General features: G+C 36.0%; 1 protein-coding gene across 1 annotated transcript in view; it reads right to left on the bottom strand.

Annotated features, from left to right (window-relative positions):
* SLC13A1 (solute carrier family 13 member 1) overlaps nt 1-20,587 on the bottom strand; it is an 85,079-nt gene that overhangs the window by 29,631 nt on the left and 34,861 nt on the right. The window lies entirely within an intron of this gene.

A 20,587-nucleotide genomic window follows, 5' to 3' on the forward strand; every position in this document is an offset into this window, starting at 1 on the left:
GTTCATGACAAGCAGTAATAGCATTTGTTATAGACTGAATGTTGTGTCGCCCTCAAATTCATGTGTTGAAGCCCGAACCCCCAATGTTATGGTATTTGGAGATGGGCCCTTTGGGAGGTAACTAGGATTAGAGGAGATCATGATGGTGAGGTCCTGGTCTGATGGGATTAGTGCTCTTATAAGGGGAGACACCAAAGAGCTTGATCTCTCTCTCTCCACTGTGTCAGAACACAGCAAGAAGGCAGCTGTCTGAAACCCAAGGAGAGAGTCCTCACCAGACACTGATCCTGCTGGCACTTTTGTCTTGGATTTCCAGTCTCCAGAACTGTGAGAAACAAATTCCTGTTGTTTAAGCCACCCAGTCTATGGTATTTTGTTATGGCAGCCTAATAATACAGCATTTATCTTTCCATCAATAGAAATGTAACAATGAAAATATTTAATCTGAAGCAACTAGAAGGATGTGCAACCATGACATACAACTATCTACTGGGGCTTTGGGGAGAAAAAGGGAAAAAAAGGAGGAGGATTAGCAATAGATGTTAGCTCAGGGCTGATCTTCTTCACATACACACAAAAATTTAACCTGAAATAGTGAAATTATTTTACAAGCATAATTTCATTCATTTGCTCATCTTTCTTTCTTATTCCCGAAACAACTCTTCCCCTCTTCTCTTCTCACAACCACTCACAAGTCTTTCAACTCTTTTTCTAGTGAATTGTTGGTGTATGGTCAGTGAGTCCCTCAACCTCTTTTTAGGGTGTTTCCCTACCTTGGTACCTTAACTGATGATCCCCAGAGGATACTACTTCTTCTGAAATTGGATGTTTTCAACCCCATATTCTTCAGCATTGAGAGATGGAGTCAGTGTCCTCCTTGCAACCCATTATCACTTACAGAACATTGATCCTCTACTCATATGAAAACAAATTCATTTTTCTTTAAGGCTCATGTAATTTGGGTATTTCTTTCTCTCCCCATTCGTTTTTTTATTTTTTTGGTGAGGAAGACTAGCCCTGAGCTAACATCTGTTGCCAATCCTTCTCTTTTTGCTGAGGAAGATTGTCCCTGGGCTAACATCTGTGCCCATCTTCCTCTACTTTATATGTGGGATGCCTGCCACAGCATGGCTTGATAAGCAGTGTGTAGGTCTGCACCCAGGACATGAACCTGCAAACCCCGGGCTGCAGAAGCAGAGCATGTGAAGTAAACCACTACACCACCAGGCCGGCCCCTCTCCCCATTCTTTTGAACATGATATTCTGATCTCTTGGTCACCCATTGAAGTCATTTGCATCTGGCATGCAACATTCCTCCATCCTCCAAATCCTGTCAGCATCAGGATAACTATAACATGTTCAAGAATAACCCTTCAAATATACCGGCCTCACAGAATTTTTTATCTAATTTCCAGAGACCTTCAACTCATCTCTACCTCAGTCACCCTCTCACATAGTTACACCCTGGACAGCATCACAACCTCAAATGGCTCCATCTGGGAAGTCACGATTTTAAATGTGTTTTGTTTATGAATACGACTTACTAGAGTACAAGCCAAAAGCAACTTCATTCCCTCTCTCACCCATGGCCCATAGAAACACATTCTGTTGATCTGATTTTTGCTATCCCTGGGGTGAAATGTGGGGCAGAATCTATAACTTTCCTGGTCACTTCACTTAATAAATAGTCTTTTGGTCATGTTTAGTAGGAAAAAAAAGGAAACTCACTTCAGTAATTGAAAGCAATAGTACTCCATTTAATAACAGAAGTCCCAACTTCATTTAAAGTTAAATCTTCTCTTCTCCCCTAGATCACGCCTGCTTAAAAGCCCGTAGTTGGAAGGAGGTTTGTGGGTTTGGCTTTTTCTCTCTCTTCTAGCTCCAAATCCTTCCACCACTTGCTAGTCTGTTTCTAACCCTCCGTATTAGGAGTGCCAGGGGATGAACAGGATCAGGGGAGGAGAGGTAAGGATTAGCAGAGGTCTTATTTGACTGATAGAGCTAAGATATGACATTAGTACTTTCTAGGCATGATGGCTGTTCAAAATGACTCCATTTGGTGGGCGCTTTCATGGATCCTTCAGAGAGTCGTATCATCCCAAGAGGAACATCAGATTGCTGCTCCTCCTATGTAGCTAATGCATCTCTTCCACTTGCTTGCTTATGACACACTATGGTTTCAGCATGTGATGGTCCACCCAGTCTCTTTATGCTGAGGTCAACTAGCCCTGTCAAGCCCTCTTGGGGAAAGTTGCTTTTCAAATGACCCCAAATACCACCCCTTCCATATGTTCCCTACATCTGTTACATGGAAACAGGTACCTCTGCCCTGTTGGCAGTGAAAGTGCAGCTGAAACTCCATTAGGTGAGGAGATTCAGCCACGACCTTCCACTTTCAGATTCTTCAAGAGTGTGTCGAACACTAATCCACTGACCTCGTCTAAGTCTAGGGGACAGATTCTCAAGCTCCCCAAGTAGTGGTATCTCAGTATCTATCTCACCATCTTGAGGTAAGTGGGAGGCTCTTCCTTTCCCTTCTCCTTGGTAGTACAGGCTACAGGGAGTTTGGGAAAATATTCCAACTTTCTCCAAAGGTAGACTATCTCTCAGCCTTCTCATTTTCAACACTAAGTTTGAGTCTAAAACTGTTTTTTTGTCACTTCCTTTGTAAATCCTGTGTAAGTGGAACACAGGAATACTTATGGGATATGCTTGATATTATGGTTCTTCAGGGATAGAAACAGTCTCATTTCACCACCCTATTAAGCAAGAAGTCTGCTCTTTTACCACAGCTTGTTTTCCCAACTTTGCCATTGCATTGCTTCTATCCCTGCTGTTCTTCAACTCTATTGGCAAGTCTAGGTCACTGAAGCATCTAGTTATTCCCAGTAGATTGATTCTCTCCTTTCTTCACTTCCTTTCCTACCTAGTTTAGATTCCACAGTAAACCAATTCAGTACCTTTCTTTTTTTAAGGCATTTATTTTTTAAACCACTTCATTGAAGTATGATTGACATGTAAAAAGCTGTACATATTTAATGTATACAACTCGTCAAGCTTGGGGATAAGTATACACCCGTGAAACCATCACCACCGTCAGCAACTTTCTTAACAAAACCCTAAACTCTCTTTCTTGTCTCTCTTTGAATGGCAGTTATTTAGCAAAATTTCAACTTTGAATGAACCCAATCATTTACTTTCTCTGTGTCAAGTCTGCCTCTGAGCAGCCAAGAACTGGTGGTGAAAATTACACACACAGTAGAGGAGATTGAGTTCCCTACATTCGTGATCACAAACTTCAACTGCTGTGTCCTTGCTGTCCCTCTATCCTATTGTGTTTCTCTGACCGAATTACTCTACCTGTCTCCACAGGAAAATTTAAAACCTTCCCCATTCTCTTTACACCTCCCTCTCAATGCTCCCTCCCACTCTTCACAGGTAGCTTTGCCTCCTATTCCACAGGGACAATAGAAGCTGGCAGACAGAAGTCACACTGTCAAACGTAGAAACCTACTTGCCTCTGTCCTACCTTCTCCTCCTTCTCGACATATATAATAGAGTAAATGTCTCTCCTCTAACTTCTTGTTTCTGGACCTCAAACCCTCAGGCCTTCTCAGAAACCTTATAGGATAGATTTTCCTGGAATTTTCCCACCAACATTGAATCATTTTCAAGTCATCTTTACAAAAGAAAAAAAGAAGGCCTTCTTAACCCTCTTCTCAATTAAACTACTGCCCGACCTCATCTCCATTTTCCAAACTACTCCAAAGAGTTGTCTACATCACTGACTCCATTGCTTTAACCACACCAATCTGGCTTCTGGCTCCTCAACCCACTCAAAATGCACTTTCTCTGACTATCAATAACCTCCATATCACTAAACCCAATAGATACTTTTAATTTTGTAGACCTCTCAGCAGCACCTAAAAGAGTTAATCGCTCTTTCCTGCTGGAAATCTCTTCTTTGGGCTTCTGTGATGTCTCACTTTTCTGCTTTTTCTTCTACGTCTCTGTCTGTCCCTCTGTCTCCCTTGCCAGTTCATTTTCCTTTAATCTTCCTTAAAACTGGAATTTCTTGGAACTCTATCATAGGCCCTTGTCTCTTCTCACAGTAATATTTATCCTTAGGAAATCTCATATATTTTCATTGATTTAATGAATATAGATATGCCAGACCACAAACTCCTGTCTTTAGCCCGGACTTCTCCTTTTAGGCCTATATTTCCAATTGTCTGTTCAACATAATTTGAATGTCTAAAATAAAACTCCAATCCCCAAATATTCAAAACCAAACTCATAATTTCCTTCCTCAAATGTAGTTCTTCTTTAGGATCACCTATATATGGATAACAGTGTTACCATCATCATCATTACAAGCACTTACCGTGTGCTTAGTATGTAATAAGCACTGTTTTAAGTTAAAATCAAATAAATGTTATAATTCTTGTTATTCTTACAACACAATGAGGTTAATGCTGTTATTATCCACTTTACACATGAAGACATGAGACACAGAGAGGTTAAGCAGCTTGCCCAAGGTCACAGAACCTGGAAATGGCAGACTTGCGTCTTGAAAGCAAGTAGAGCTCACATCCTTGGCCACTATACTATATTGCTTGTCCTCCTTGAAATCATCTCTTTCTCATCCCACCAAATCCTGTCAATTTTATCTATTTAAATATGTCTGAGCTCTGGTTTTCTCCATCTCCACTAGCCTCGATCTAAGTCAACATTATCTCTGATTTGAATTATTGTAATAGCCTTCTTGTGGGTCTCCTAGCATCAATTCTTGCCTATTTCAGACCTGTCCTACACACTGCAGTCTTTTAGAAAAAAACTAGATGCATTTAAGAAATATACAAACAGAAAAACTGCCCTGCTCCACACAGATAAGCATGCTGTCTGTGACATTGGCACTGGAAGATCTTTTCGAGAAATCATAATCGGGAAAAAATTCTACTCACTAAAAGCCATCACGAAAGCAGGAGTGGCATTTAGCATGGCAGGGTCAAGTGCATTGGATTGTAATTTGCCTTTTACTTTCTAATTAACTTAAAGGTTAGCTCCCAGGGGTGTCTATTCTTCACCCCAAATAAATTAATTTACAAATGTCTCCTTTTGCCTTATATTTCCTACAAGGAAATGATTTTTATTTTCCTTATGATAAAAGTTTCCATTGAAAATTTGAAAAATAAATGGAATGTAAATAAAATAGCAAAATAAGTTTTATTTATTAAATTTTTGTGAGGAAGATCAGCCCTGAGCTAACATCTGCCAATCCTCCTCTTTTTCCTGAGGAAGACTGACCCTGGGCTAACATCCATGCCCATCTTCCTCCACTTTATGTGGGACGCCACAACAGCATGGCTTGCCAAGTGGTGCATCAGTGCGTGCCCGGGATCTGAACCAACGAACCCCCGGCCGCCACAGCGGAGCGCACGCACTTAACCTCTTGTGCCACCAGGCCAGCCCCAGAAAATAAGTTTTAAAATACTTATGAGTGATACAGAGTGACAGCTGAAATTTAGGGCTTAAATAGTAACAATTTTACCATAGGAAAGACTTCAAACACAAACCAGAAAGTGATGTATAATTTGGATATTATTAAATTGATGATAAGAATGGACACTTAAAGATGTAATGTGTATATAATTTCTCATTGCCACATTAAAACTTTCAAAAATACAAATGAGGAACAAATTGGGTTTCATATAAAAGCTTGACTACAGATAAATGTCTATATACAAAGCAATTACTAAAATGCATTGTTAGACATAAAACAAAAAATAAAAATAGGAAAATATTAATATATTTGCCATGCTTTATCTCTTATAAATTTCCCACACCTTTTTCCTATATAAAGACCTTTAAAACATGCATTAGTGCTACTGCACATAACATAATGTTTATGGAAATATCATGGATAATTTAGAAACATTAAAAATTCAAGGTAAATTCAAATTCTGCTGTAAATGGTAACACTAATATATCATAACACATGTTAAGTACTAAGTGGAGGTATGTAGAGGATGGGGTGCACCACTTGTGTTATCTAGCCAATAAATATGAGCCCTATGCAGTCAGCTCTGTTGTTTTTGCTTAGGGCATGTGAATGCTGGGCTGCACTAGTTGAAGAGATGATACTATAGTAAGCGGTAAAGATTGAGGACCAGAGGGACAGTAGTAGAGGGCAATGGGCAGAAAAATAGAGCTCTTAAGAAAGCCTGAGATGAGCCACTAATTGAGCCAACTATTTGTACAAAAACCACAAAAGGGAGTAGAGGAGGTACCTCAGCAGATTAGTCTTCTGTTCAAGACAATGCTTTAAATCTGAGAACAAGGGTTTGACCCTAGCCCAAGAGGGATCTGGAATAAGTCATTTGAGGCAGAAAGTAAGACCCAGACTCTCAGGGTTGCAGATATCAAGACAATAAAATAATCACTACGTTTCTCCAAAAGTGGAGGAAGAATTTGGTGTGTGTAGGGACAGGGGGAGGGGTAATTTCTCCTAAGAGTTTGGGAGAGAAAAAAAGAATTCCAAAGCAAAGGAGGGAGAAGGAGCAAAGCAGCTAGAGGGGTGAGGCTGGAGACAGTCAGGGATGAAGAGGCCAGAGAAAACCTCCTGCGCTGAGGTGACCAAAGGACATTGCCATGGATATATTGTGAATGGGAAAGTGCTTGCTTTATAGATTTCATGACAGGAGAGTTACGTGAAATTAAAGGTGCAGAATGATGTAATTTAAAGTAAGAGATATACCCACATACACATATGTGCCTAGGAATAGACTAAAATGAAAAATGTCAAAATATTAACAATGAGATTAGTGGGGTATCTGCTACCTTCTTGATACTTTTTGTATTTTCCACAATCACAAAATTTTTTTTAATATATAAAAGAATCATAGATTATTAAAGCAAACAAGTATTTAGAGATTATCTGGTACAAAGACCACATTTTTCAGAAGAGCAAAATGAGTCTTAATGAGACATAGTTGGTCACTGCAGAATTGAAACCAGATTCCATGTATCTGGGTTTCCTCTCAATGATTCCCCTTGTACCATCCTGCCTTCCAGAACACTTTTGTCTTACGTGAGTTTTTAAACCTATATCTAAGACTTTACATTTAATTACATTACTTTTCATATTGCTTTTACCATAACAGTTGTAACCTATTGTGTTTTTATTCAATCTCAATTCTGCCCGTCATACATTCGTTATTTCACACAAATGTATGACATCTAAGACCTTGTGAGTATGCCTTCCACAAATTCTTCCGAAGTGACTGAAAAAATTTTGTCTAGGACATGACCAAATTCAAAATCCTATGACATTATCACATGGGTGATGCTCAAGGGACATTTCAGAGCACACATCCTGCAGGTCTAGATATGACTCACCATTGCCACCTGGTGGTAGCGATGGCAGATTCCGGGGCATGTTAACATCAGTGTCTGGTGTTAAAAATCAATGCATGAATCAGCGTGGACTAAACCAGTGGTCTCCACCGCACTGTACAAAGTAATTCATTTCGGTGAGGGTGGCATGAAAACATTAGAGCTTCTATTTATAGGTAAGTAATTATGCAGGGCTAATTGCACAAAATATTAGTTCCTGCTAACCATTTTCTGCTTGTCAAAGACAGCCAGTAAAATCTTCTAGCCCTTTTTGGATATTTATTTGCACTTACTTTAATAGTACTCATATGATACCATATCTTGATTTCTCAGGTGTAGGCATTACAATTAAATTTCCAACATGTTAGATTATGAGAATTTAGCTTCCTTTCATAGCCTCGTCTACTGAACACACTCATACTTTTCATGTCTCTGTAACCCTTCCAATACGGCTATATCATAATTTTGCTTAGAGCAGAGTCCAATGTTCAGAATGTTGTCTAGAGATCTATGAGCAATATGATATATATTACTTTTCCTGTTTTGTACTCTTTCCTCATCCCTCCCGACTTGCTTGGTTTTCTACATACATAACACTAAATCAACCCCAAATACTCTGTGTTTATTTAAATCTTCTCTCAGAAGAGTCAAATGATAGGATAACTAATCTACATCAAATATTCTACCAATTTCATTGTTTTGGAGACATCTTTTCCAGGGCCTTCCTATTTGTCCCAAATCTAGTCATTTTTTTCTCGGCAAAGAACTATCTAGGCTTTAGTCTACTTTCTCAATTCATTAATGGTTTGACTGGATATTGATTTCTAGATTAGAAATAAATGTTATTCAGAATTTTGAAGCCATTTTTTTCTATTGTCTCTGAGTTCCCAGCATTGCTGTAGAGAAATGTTTAGCCATTCATATTTTTTATGCTTTTTAACAAATCAGTTTTTCCCTTTCTGGAAACTTTTAGGGTCTTCTCTTTATCCACAGTATCCCGAAATTTCAATGACCTTCTCTATGTGGGTTGTTCCATCTCTTGTGCTAGTGCCCAGTGGGACTTTTGGTCATAGAAATTATATTCTTCTATTATGGGAATTTTCTTGAATTTTTGATATAGCCCTCTTAATTTTCTTTATTCTTTTTCTGAAACACCTATTATTTTCTTGTCTCTTCCTATTTTTTCTAAGTTTTCCATTTATGATATTTTTTAATCTTTATATTACATTTTATATTTATGTATTTATTTTTATATTTTATTTATATATTTTATTTTTTGTCTTCTTTTTCCTCTTTCATAGAATGCCATTCATATTTCACGAACGCAATTCTTTGTTTACATAATTGAATATACTAATGATAGTTTCTTTTCCTGTGTTTTCATCTTCTTGCACAGTCTCTGTTTCCTGCAAGTTTCTGTTTTCTTTTTTGTTTGTTTGGGACTCTCTTTTTCGCGCCTCAGGCTTTCTTCAGATATCCAGGAATTTTGGGTTGTTTGCTCATAGTTAAGGCAGTGAAAAGCTGGTTGGAAGCTCTGTACATGTGCTGTGGGATTTGTTGTTGACTGTGGGCTTCACTGTAGTATCATCTGACTGGGCCTTTTTCTGGAGAAATCTCAATGCTATATATTCATCTTTTCTCTTGTGCTGATTGCATTCCCCACAGAAGCAACTCCTGGTCTCCTGTCTGCTGACACCTGGAGGGTGGAGGACTGGCTACTGGACCAGTAGGGTAGAAAGCAGGGATCTCACCATTCAGTGTATAAAGGACTACTCAGTGCCTCTGTTTTCATTGTGAACCCTCTCCCGCCCTTGAAGCATGTCTGGTTTTCCTTGCCTTGGCTTTACCAGGTCTAAAGAGTACTCTCCTGTTTGGTGGAGGGGAAGCAATTGCATCCATGTAGAGTTGTGGAAGAAATTTGGAAATTTAACTCTTTCTTAAACAATTTTTTATTTACTCCCACTTTTCAATATTTTAAAAACTTTGAGAGCTGCTGCTATGTAAATTGAGTTGTTTATTGTCTTGCCTCACTGCTGATTTAGGATTCCGCTTTTGTGGGATAACTGAGTCATTTCCCACCCATTCTTTTCTGTTTCAGCTTCCAAAATGATTTTGCTGTTACCTCGTCTCTTGACATTTATATAATTGTGACTTTATGACTTAAAAAGTCTCTTTGTTCTTGCTCTGATGGAGATTCAGAATAGAGTGGAGGTAAATGGGCCTCTTCAATCTGCCATCATATTGGAAGATGCAGTATTTCTCTTTTTACATTAAAAAAGAAATAAATTAATCTTAACTAATAATTAATGCACAGATTGCCATTGGTGCCTGCACGGTGCATACATTGCTGGATGATGTAGGTGAAAGGGAAGGGAGAGTAAAATCTCCATAGTGTGCAGAGGGCTGGACAGTGGGGCCCTGTCTCCATTGTTTGCTCTCAGCATATTGAGTTTACATGTGATTTGTTAAGTGGATAACAGATAATGTTTTCTCATTTTAATTAAGCCAGCCCTCCCATAATGTGAACATGGCTTTAAATGATTTCTATAGAAAATGATTTGCATAAAAAAACCCAGAATGAAGATAATACATAAGTAAATAGCAGGAAAATGTAAGAAGGATACTTCTCCTAATCGTGACATGAACTCTTCATGAAGATCTGGTCAGTAATGACCTGAACAATTCAGAGGAGTTGGTAACAAAATTGAAGTTATCAACAAGACTCCTTGAAATGTGATTTTTATCCACTGTAGTTAATAAAGAACTACGTTGCATATTGTGAACTGGGATATTAGTTTGTACAGTAATAGTGTGATGAATAGAAAGATATTTAAAATTTAGCACTCAAGACATGAGGACTCCATAAAAAATTCTATTTTTTCAGCAATGTTGAAAATCATAATTAAATCCAAGAATTACTTTACAAAATGTTTTTATCCTAAATGTTAAATATTTAGAAGCTTCCTTTGTAATTTCTTAGTGAAGAGCAAAAAAAAATATATACATGACATTGGGAAAAATTCTTTTCTTTTTATAGTGGTAAAAAGGACTGTTACAAATAATACAGCAGATTTCTCTATCCAGCCACATGACAAATCAGATTCCCTGTTAAACAAAATGCTGTTTAAAATATTTAAAAGCACCTTTTAAATGTATCACTAAACTAATACAAAAGTAAGGAATCTGGCTTGATCTCAAATAAAGTAGAAATGGGAATCTTAAGTTAAATGAGTGACAAGGCCACTTTTTGGGGATTATTATTATTTTTTTTACTTATTTGTTTTTTATTTTTATTTATTTATTATTATCATTATTCTGTTGCAAGAAGAGCTGGGGATGGAAGATAATGCCTTAGGCCCACCTGTGTGGGGAAATGTACAGGAAAACACTCCTAAAGCTGGTATCCTTTGCAGAGGTAGACATCAAGGACATGTCATATTGACTTAAGGGAAAAACATAATGTCCCCTGAAAACTCCTAACCATGAGCATTTTTTTAGCCTAAATTGGTATTACCTGTGTGTTGAAAGAAACCCAGTAATATAATTGAAAGCCCTTCCAGGCAGCTAAAATCTAGGACTTAAGAAATTCCCATAGACGTTTTAAGGAAAATTAGTATTTCACTATTTAAAAGCATAGAACACACGAGAAAATACAGCAATAAAAGTGAGAAACAGCAGAAAACAATTATAGGCCAGAGAGATCCACAAAAACTTCAGACACTAGAGTTATTAGACACAGAATACAAGTAAATTTATTATGATTAACAAACTTAGAGCAGGGATTGAAAATATGAGTAAGGAGAAAGAAACTATAAAAATTACCAACAAATCTTAAAAATAGACAAATAAAATTTGCAGAAATTAAAATTTAAATAACTGAATTTAAAAACTCATTGGGTAGGTTAAACAACAAAACAGACATAGCTGAAGGGAGAATTAATGAACTGGAAGATAGACCAGAAGTTATTGTTTGTAATGTAATCTAGTAAGACACAGAGAAGGAAAATAAAAAGTGATGTTGAGAAGCATAGAAAATAGAGAAAGTTTAACATGTGTTTAACTGGAGACCCACAGGAAACAAGAGCTGCAAATTCTCAAGAATTGTTGGAAAAAACCAATAACAGATTCAAGACACACACACACACACACACACACACACACACACACACAAATCTTTAAAGTAACCAAAGAGAAAAGATTGCCTATAAAGGAATGATAATTTGACAGACACCTAGCTTATTTCTCAAAGGCAAAAAAGTCAAAAGACAATAGAAATACATCTCAACGAGCAAAGAAAAAATAATGGTCAAAATAGAACTCTATAACAACAAAAAATATATATTTCAGGAATTATAAAGACCTTAATATAAAAAAAAACTGAGAGTTTACCACCAAAAGGAACTCTCTGAAGTACATTCAAAAGATACATTCAAACAGAAGGAACATGACCTCAGATGGAAGGTCTGAGAAACAAGAAACAATGATGAGCAAAGATTTTAACAAATATGCTCATAATTTACAAAATATTAATTTAGAAAATTATATAACTTATGAGAAAATAATAGACTAGAACTAAAAAATTGGAAAATAGTAGCATATAAATAGGAAGAGATGCTCTAGTTGAAATGTCCTAAGGTCTTTGTCTTGTCCAGGAGGGAGGAAATAAATGGATTACTTTTAGATTTTTATAAATCAAGCATACATAGTGTTATGGTTTGAATTGTGTCTCCCTCTAAATTCATATATTGAAGCCCTAACACCCAATGTGACTATATTTGGAGATAGGGAATTTAAGGAGGTAATTAAGATTAAATGAGGTCACAAGGGCGGGGCCCTAAACTAATAGGACTGGTGTCCTTATAAAAAGAGGAAGAGAGACTAGAGATCTCTCTTTTTTCCTCTGCTTATGCACAGAGGACAGACCACGTGAAGATACAGTGAGAAGGCAAGCTGACTACAAGCCAGGAAGAAGGGCCTCACCAGAAACCAACCTTGATGGCACTTTGACTTGGACTTCCAGCCTCCAGAACTGTGAGAAAATAAATTTCTATTGTTTAAACCACTGATTCTGTGGTATTTTGTTATGGCAGCCCTAGCTGACCAATACTCATGGTAATTTGGTCAAGACAGCTTAAATAATAGACACAGCATAGAAAATCAACAAGTGTGTTTGTGCATGTGTGTGTGTGCGTGTGTGTGTGTAGAGTAAGATAAAAAACAAAGAAAAAAGAAAGTAACTGCATAAGAATGCAGAAGAAAGAGATAGAAAGAATATTTGGGAAAAATAGAAATCTGGCATTAGAAATTATTCTAAATTTATAAAATCAAGTGGACCAAACTTGTCAGGCAAAAATTTTCAACCTGGATAGAAACACAAAAGCCAGCAATATGCTTTTTACAAGAGCTACATCTAAAGTATAAGGACATAGAAATATTGAAAATAAAAGGATAGAAGAAATGCCAGGTAAACACTAGCCTAAAGCACCGTTGCATTGCTACATTATTATCAGACAAATAAATCCTGAAACCAAAAACCATTAATCTAGATGAAAGGGGCACTGCAAAGTGGTAAAAGCATTAAATAACCAGGAATATATAAATATTTTAAACTGGTAGGGACATAATGACATAATCCAAATCATCTAAAAATACGTAGAAACCAAAATTGACAGAACTATCAGGAGAAACAGACATATTCACATCGTAGGCGGAGATTTTAACAAAACAGTTTCATTAACTGCTAGGTTAAGCAGACAAAAACTTGGTTACGTCACAGAAGATTTGAAACACACAACTAGCAAGCTTGATCTAACAGACTTTTGGAAAATATTGCACGCAGTAAGTTGAGAATACAGTTCTTTTTAAGCACAATGACATATTTATCACAATTGATCATGTGCTAGCCCATAAATCTGTCTCAACAAGTTTTGAAAACCTGATGTCATAGAGACTAGATTCTGACCATAGTAAAATTAAGTTAGAAATGAAAAACAAAACAAAAAATAGCTACAAAAGCCTCATTAATTTCAAATTTTAAAACACACTTCTAAGCAGCTCATGAATCAAAGAACATAACATAATGGAAATCAGGAAACAGAGAGAACTGAAAATATGGGATATAGCAATAGTAATTGAAAAAAATTTATCTCCTTAAATCCTTACTTTGGAAGAGAAGAATAACTCAAAATTAATAAGGTATATGCCTAATTTAAAAAGTTACCAAAAGAACAGCAGAATAAATGCAAAAATAAAGTAGACAGAATAAAGTAATAAAGAGAGGAAACTAATAAAGTAGAATACACATGGAATAGAGAGGATCAAGAGAGTCAAAATTTGGTTTCTGGACAAGACTTATGAGACATAAAATAGACATATTTTTGGAAAGATTATTCAAAAGAAAGTTTAAATGCACAGGTTAGGAATGAAAAGAGATATAACTATAGATACTAGAGGTATGACTATAAATATTGTAGAAATTAAATAGGTAATATGTGGATATTATAAACAACCACATGCTACTAAATTTGAAATAGCATGCATAAATTCCTAGAAAAACACAACTAACTCAGGAGAAATAAAAAAAATTTGAATAATCCTAAAGCCAGGAAAGTAATAGAATAATGTCTAAGTGTGTATGCCTTCAGCTTTCTCCATTCCTTTTCCTGCTAGCTGGAGTAGAGAATGGATAGAGGGAGATGAGGCAGCCATCTTGAACCTTGAGGCAGCAGTCAAGTGTGGAGGATGGCAGAGAGAGCAGAGATAGAAAGAGTCAGGGTCATCACAATTGTGGAGCCACCAAACTAGCCTATTTCCATTTTGTTGAAACTGTTGCTATTTTGGGTCTTTGTTGTAATGAACAAGCCCATACTTTAACTAATACAAGTGGCAACACTGGAAAGAAAACAAGAGAATGATTAACACAAAATTCTGGACTGTGGCTAATTAGGTAAGAGGATGGAGGTGATTGTGCAAGGAAAGGAGATGGAATCAGAGAAGGGTGCATGGAGAGTTTTAGAAATTGTTATGTTCTATTTCTTAAGCATATTATTCATTTTATTATTCTTTAAATTTTTCAGTTACATTTTACACATATATATGTATAAAATATTTCATAATCAAAATATATTAAAAACAATTTGAGACAAAATGTATTCCTTTGTTAGGAAATACCATTGGATGATGCATAGAAAAACATTGCTGAGGATTTTAAGAAACAAAATACAGTACAAGAATAAATTATATAGTGTGGGAGGTTTATTGTACAGTTAGAGGAAAGTCCAGATGCTTCCAACATGGCTGAGCTTATGTTATTTGCTAGATAATATTTCAATAACATAACATGTGAAAAACTATGTTTCGGTGATTCAAAAATGAAAGATATATGGGAGAAAAGATATCAACAGTCAATCATTTCTTTAACAACAAAATGTTTTGTGGAAATACAGCTAAGTATAGCCATCAATGGAGCTAGGGCTTTGACAGTAATAAAGATTGAAATCTGGAGTGAGGTCATGTTAACAGGTTGCTGCTGTGATTCTTTTTTTTTTTTTTTTTTAATAAATATTAAATAAATTTTTTATTCAGAAGTGAATTTACCTCACCGACATTTGTCATCCACTTCTTTCTTCTATCAGAAAATACACCTGGCAGAGTTTCAGATGCATTAGGTTATACTTGCTCGTCTATTTCCTGGCATTTACCTTCACTCTAGTCTAAACTATTGTGGAGAGTATTGGATCTTCATTAGATGTCAGAAAGTTCACCTTTTGTTCTGATATGATACCATTGATAATGGGGCTTCCAAACTCTCAGGTGAATGGAATGAGTTTTCATAAATTGGACAGTGAGCAGAATAGTTATGATTTCTTTAAAAGTTCAACTTCATCTTGTGTTCCTAGAGGCATAGGAAACTGCCAAGTTAAAAAAGACCAAGTAAAGGGTACAAATTTTCAGCTATAACATAAATAAGGTTTGAGGATCCAATGAAAACACAGCAACTACAGCTGACAACACTGCACTGCACTGCACAACTGAAATTTGCCAAGAAGGTAGGAGTCACATTTATTGAGGTATAATTGACAAATAAAATTGTAAGATATTTAAAGTGTACATTGTGGTGATCTAACAAATGTATACATTATGAAAAGATTACCACCATCCAGCTGGTTAACACATCCATCACCTCACATATCTACTTCTTTCTTCTTGGTGAGACATTCAAGTTCCACTTCCACAACCAATCTCAACCATACACAATATTCTTATCAACTATAGTCACCAAGCTTTACGTTAGATCCTCAGAACTTATTCACCTTATAGCCAAAAGCTTGTACTCTTTACCAACCTGTCCCTATTTACCCCACCCCTCAGCCTCTGGCAACCACTTTTCTATTCTTTGTTCCTATGAGTTTTCCATTTTCCTTTTTTTGTTAGATTCCAAGTATAAATGATACCATGCAATATTTGTCTTTCTTTGTCTGGCTTATGTCGCTTGTCATAATGCCCTCAGTGCTCAACCATGTTGTCTTAAATGGCAAGATTTCCTTCTTTCTCATGGCTGAATACTATTCCACTGTATACATATATACTACATCTTCTTTATCCATTCATCCACTGATGAACACTTAAGTTGTTACCGTATCTTGGCTATTGTGAATAATGCTGCAATGAATATGGAAGTACAGCTATCTCTTTGAGATCCTGTTTTCATTTCCTTTGGATATATACCCCAAAGTGGGATTACTGGAACATATGGTAGTTCTAGTTTTAATTTTTTGAGGAATCTCTATAGTGTTTTCCGTAGTGGCTGCACCAATTTACATTCCTACCAATACCGCACAAGGGTTCCCTTTTTGCACATCATTGCCAATACTTGTTATCTCTCATCTTTTTGGCGCTGCTGTGATTCCAAAAGGTGTGTGATAACCTCTCTTTCTCTGATCCCCTCTATAAACTACAAGATTTAGCTGGATGAGTAAAAGGAGACACCTAGATTGTGTTAGGTGAGGACCAAGCAGCACTAACAGTTGGTATTCCCATCTAATTTCTAGAAGAGAAATCAAGGAGAACCAGCTTTTGTTTGTAGCATCCATCTGATCTAATCTAAAACATCTTTTTCATATTTGATCTAGGGACCAGATATTCTAGAATTGGTATCTCCTTACTTAGCATAATTTCTGCCCCTAGTCCTTGATATTATGAACCATGTTTATTACTGTTATATGGTTCTTTGAATTCTTGGAGAACATTAACCAGTGTTGTCTTATAGAATTTGATTTTCAATTATAAGGATTTTTGCCTCCAAACTAAACAACACCTAATTAAAAACAAGATTCAATTTGCTCAAGGAAGTTTTTCCTTTGAACTTTTCCCTCTGGTGAACTACAAATTACATAAGACGAACGGAAAACAATTGTCTCAGACTTTTCATTAAAATCATACTGACTTTCCAATTCCCTTCATTTGAAGATGCCTGGAGGATTAGAAATTGAGCTAGTATAAAAATCTGGGGTACCTCTTTGGATAATACTAGTGCTTGTAAGGAAGGGAAAAAACTAGCAACTTTGTTCTTCTTTTGGTATCTAAGAATTGATTTTTGGATACCTGGAACTCATTTCTCATGGAAATAATATGAGAGGTGATTCATCTCCCAGTTGCCCCACTGGAACCTGACAAATATACTCCCCTCCTGTCAGTACCCTTTTGGGGTCTTCCTTTCTTTTTATTCCTTTTCTTCTCTAAAAATATTTCGGATACTTTTGGAGTTATGCATGGTTTATGGGCTAAGTACCTACCCACCACTTTTATTCTGGGCACAAGCACGGAGAAGTGCTAATGTTTGGCCTGTGGATATAGTGAGAACGGAACTTGGTGAGTCATGGAAAACGTCTCTTTTTTAGGTATGCAGCATAGGAATATGACTTTTAATTTTTATTTATTTATTTTTTTCCCCCAAAGCCCCAGTAGATAGTTGTATGTCACAGCTGCACATCCTTCTAGTTGCTGTATGTGGGACACAGCCTCAGCATGGCCGGAGAAGCGGTGAGTCAGTGCGCGCCCGGGATCCGAACCTGGGCTGCCAGCAGCAGAGCGCGCACACTTACCCGCTAAGCCACGGGGCTTGCCCGGAATATGACTTTTAGATGTGAGTACTCCTTAGTTAGTTCCTGGAATTTAAGCAACTACTGAATAGCTATCATCTTCAAAGTCAACATATAATCATCACCATCAGCAGCAGCAATGGCAAAATTATCATCATTATCAAATCAGAACTTTGCAGTTCTAGTAAGAAGAATTTTAGGGCTGATAAATTTTAGTTCCAAACCCTTATTTTCTTTCCACCCAAAATGAAATTAATCTTCTCAAATAGTCAAAGCAATCCTGAGAAAGAAGAACAAAGCTAAAGGTATCATACCCCTGATTTCAAACTATACTATAAAGTTATATTCATCAAAACAGTATGATATTGGCATAAAAATAGACACATAGACCGATAGAACAGAATTGAGAGCCTAGAAATAAACTCTCACATATACAGTCAACTAATATTTGAGAAAAAGCCAAGAATATTCAATGAGGGAAGGATAGTCTCTTCAATAAATGATGCTGGGAAAACTGGATAACCACACACAGAAGAATAAAACTGAACCCCTATCTTACACCACTCACAAAAACTAACTTGAAGTGGATTAAAGGTTTAAATATAAGAACTGAAACCATAAAACTCCTAGAAGGAAACATATAGAACAAGCTCCTTGACATTGGTCTTGGCAACAATTTTTTTAGCTATGACACCAAAAGCACAAGAAACAAAAAAAGTAAATAAGTGGGATTACATCAAACTAAAAAGCTTCTGCACAGCAAAAGAAACAATCAGAAAAATGACAAGGCAACCTATGGAATGGGAGAAAATATTTGCAAATCAAATATCTGATAAGGGATTAATATCCAAAATATACAACTCAATGCAAAAACAATCCAATTTAATAATGGGCAGAGGAACTGAATAGATCTTTTTCCAAAGAAGACATACAAATAGTCAACGGTTACATACAAAAGGGTGTTCAACATCACTAATCATCAGGGAAATGCAAATCAAAACCACAATTAGTTATCACCTCACACCTGTTGGAATGATTGTCATTATAACAGCATTATGCTAAGTGACATAAGCCAAACAGAGAAAGACAAACACTGCATGGTATCATTTATATGTGGAATCTCAAAGACCCAAACTCATAGAAACAGAGTAGAATGGTGGTTACCAGGGGCTATGGGTGGGGGAAATGGGAAGATGTTGATCAAAGGGTACAAACTTCCAGTTATAGAATAAGTTCTGGGGATATAATGTACAGCATGGTTATAATTAATAATACTTACTATATACTTGAAAGTTGCTAAAAAAGTAGATCTTAAATGTTCTCACACAAAAGAGAAATGGTAATTATGTAATGTGATGGAAGTGTTAACTAATGCTATGGTAGTAATCATTTTGCAGTATATCATTGTATCAAATCAACATGTGCAGCTTAAACTTACATAATGTTATATGTCTATATCTCAATAAAGCTGGAAAAAGATGAAATTAATCTGATCCAGAGATTTATCTTTCAACCTTTATCAGTTTGCTTCTTTTCTTGTTATAGTTTCTGCACAGAATGAGTTGTCTTAATCTAATTATCATTATTTGAGAAAATACTACTGAATTTATTCATTCACTCAGCAAATATTTACTAAATGCTTACTCTATGGCAGTCCCTGTTCTAGATATTTGAGATACAAATAAACAAATGGACAAAAATTCCAGCCTGTGTGCATTTTAGAATTTAGTGGAGAAAACAGAAAATAAACAAAACAAATACAAATTAAGTAAATTATTTAGTTTGTAAGAAGGTAACACACGCATTGCAAAAAATAGAGCAGGTTCAAGGGAGATGAGGAGGAGGGATATGTTGCCTGCAGTGAAAATAGGAGGTTAGGGTAGGCCTCATTGAGAAGGTAATATTCCAGCAAAGGTTAAATATATATTTCTTAACCAATATTACTATAATCACTAAATTTAGAATTTATTTGGTGGTAATTCTTGATTTTCCTCTACTTCTTGGGAATTTTTTGCTTACCGCACACTAAACTTCATATGAATCAATGTGTACATTATTGCCTTTAGAGAGAAATATATAATTTTAAAAAATGAAGTAAGCTTATTGATCATCTTGGATTGACTTAAGTGTATTAGCAAAGAGACTTTAATTAAATTTAGGAAAATTTTACTAAACAAATGGTGATTCAAGTGTATAAAATTTTAGTAATTTTCACTAGAAATCAAATTTAATTTTTTTTTTAGTAGGAACATGGCAAAATGGTGCGAATTATGAAAACAAATCTAAGCTCTTCATGTTTTTCCTCTTCTTTGAAATTTATTTTAAACCATTCCCCCTCAAAGGGAGTAATATTTGGATGTTTTTTGACTTGTAGTTCAAATTCAAAGCCAGACAACCCAGAATTTATTTTAATTCAAAAGAATGCCCCACCTACTTCAAGAAGAAAGCAGAAGATCAAAATTTATATTTATGAATGTAAATATTCCGTCTATTTTATAGCTATATCAAGTAGATATAGATTCTTCCACATAATGTTGTTATCTAGTTTAAACCTGCCAAAGAACAGGTGCAATTTATTATAATTATAACAAACTATACAATATGTTTATGCCTGAGAAGAGATGTATAATTGTTAAAAATCAAAACATATCTTAAATGTACAATATGTAAAATAATACTTCCATGCGATCTCTTCTTATAAAGAACACTTTTGTAGGGCAAAATGTTATCTCTTAATTTTTCTTTTACATAAAGCTGAATTTTTATGCGAGTCCTAGAAAGACTGTAGATTCATTGTTCAAAGGCCTTGCTCTCTTCTCCCAAACCCAGATCTCCATCTTTATTGCCTAAAATGTCCCCAGATTATCTTACTTTTCCCCATCAAAACCTTATTCCCCTCTCTGTGTTCCCCATCTCAATCAGTGGCATCAAAATCTAACTTTACCTAGTTTACTGTAGGAGAGGCATCTTCTACACTTTTTTCTCTCTCATCCCCAAAGTCTGATTAATCAAAAAGTCTAGTTAGGTCCATACCCTCTGCCCTTCACTTGGTTGCCACAGTAAGCTTCTCAATGGGCTGAACTTACCATGCT

The sequence above is a fragment of the Ceratotherium simum genome, chromosome 1 (assembly GCF_057802395.1).
Source record: "Ceratotherium simum simum isolate JZ-2026a chromosome 1, ASM5780239v1, whole genome shotgun sequence".
Classification (NCBI taxonomy): domain Eukaryota; kingdom Metazoa; phylum Chordata; class Mammalia; order Perissodactyla; family Rhinocerotidae; genus Ceratotherium; species Ceratotherium simum.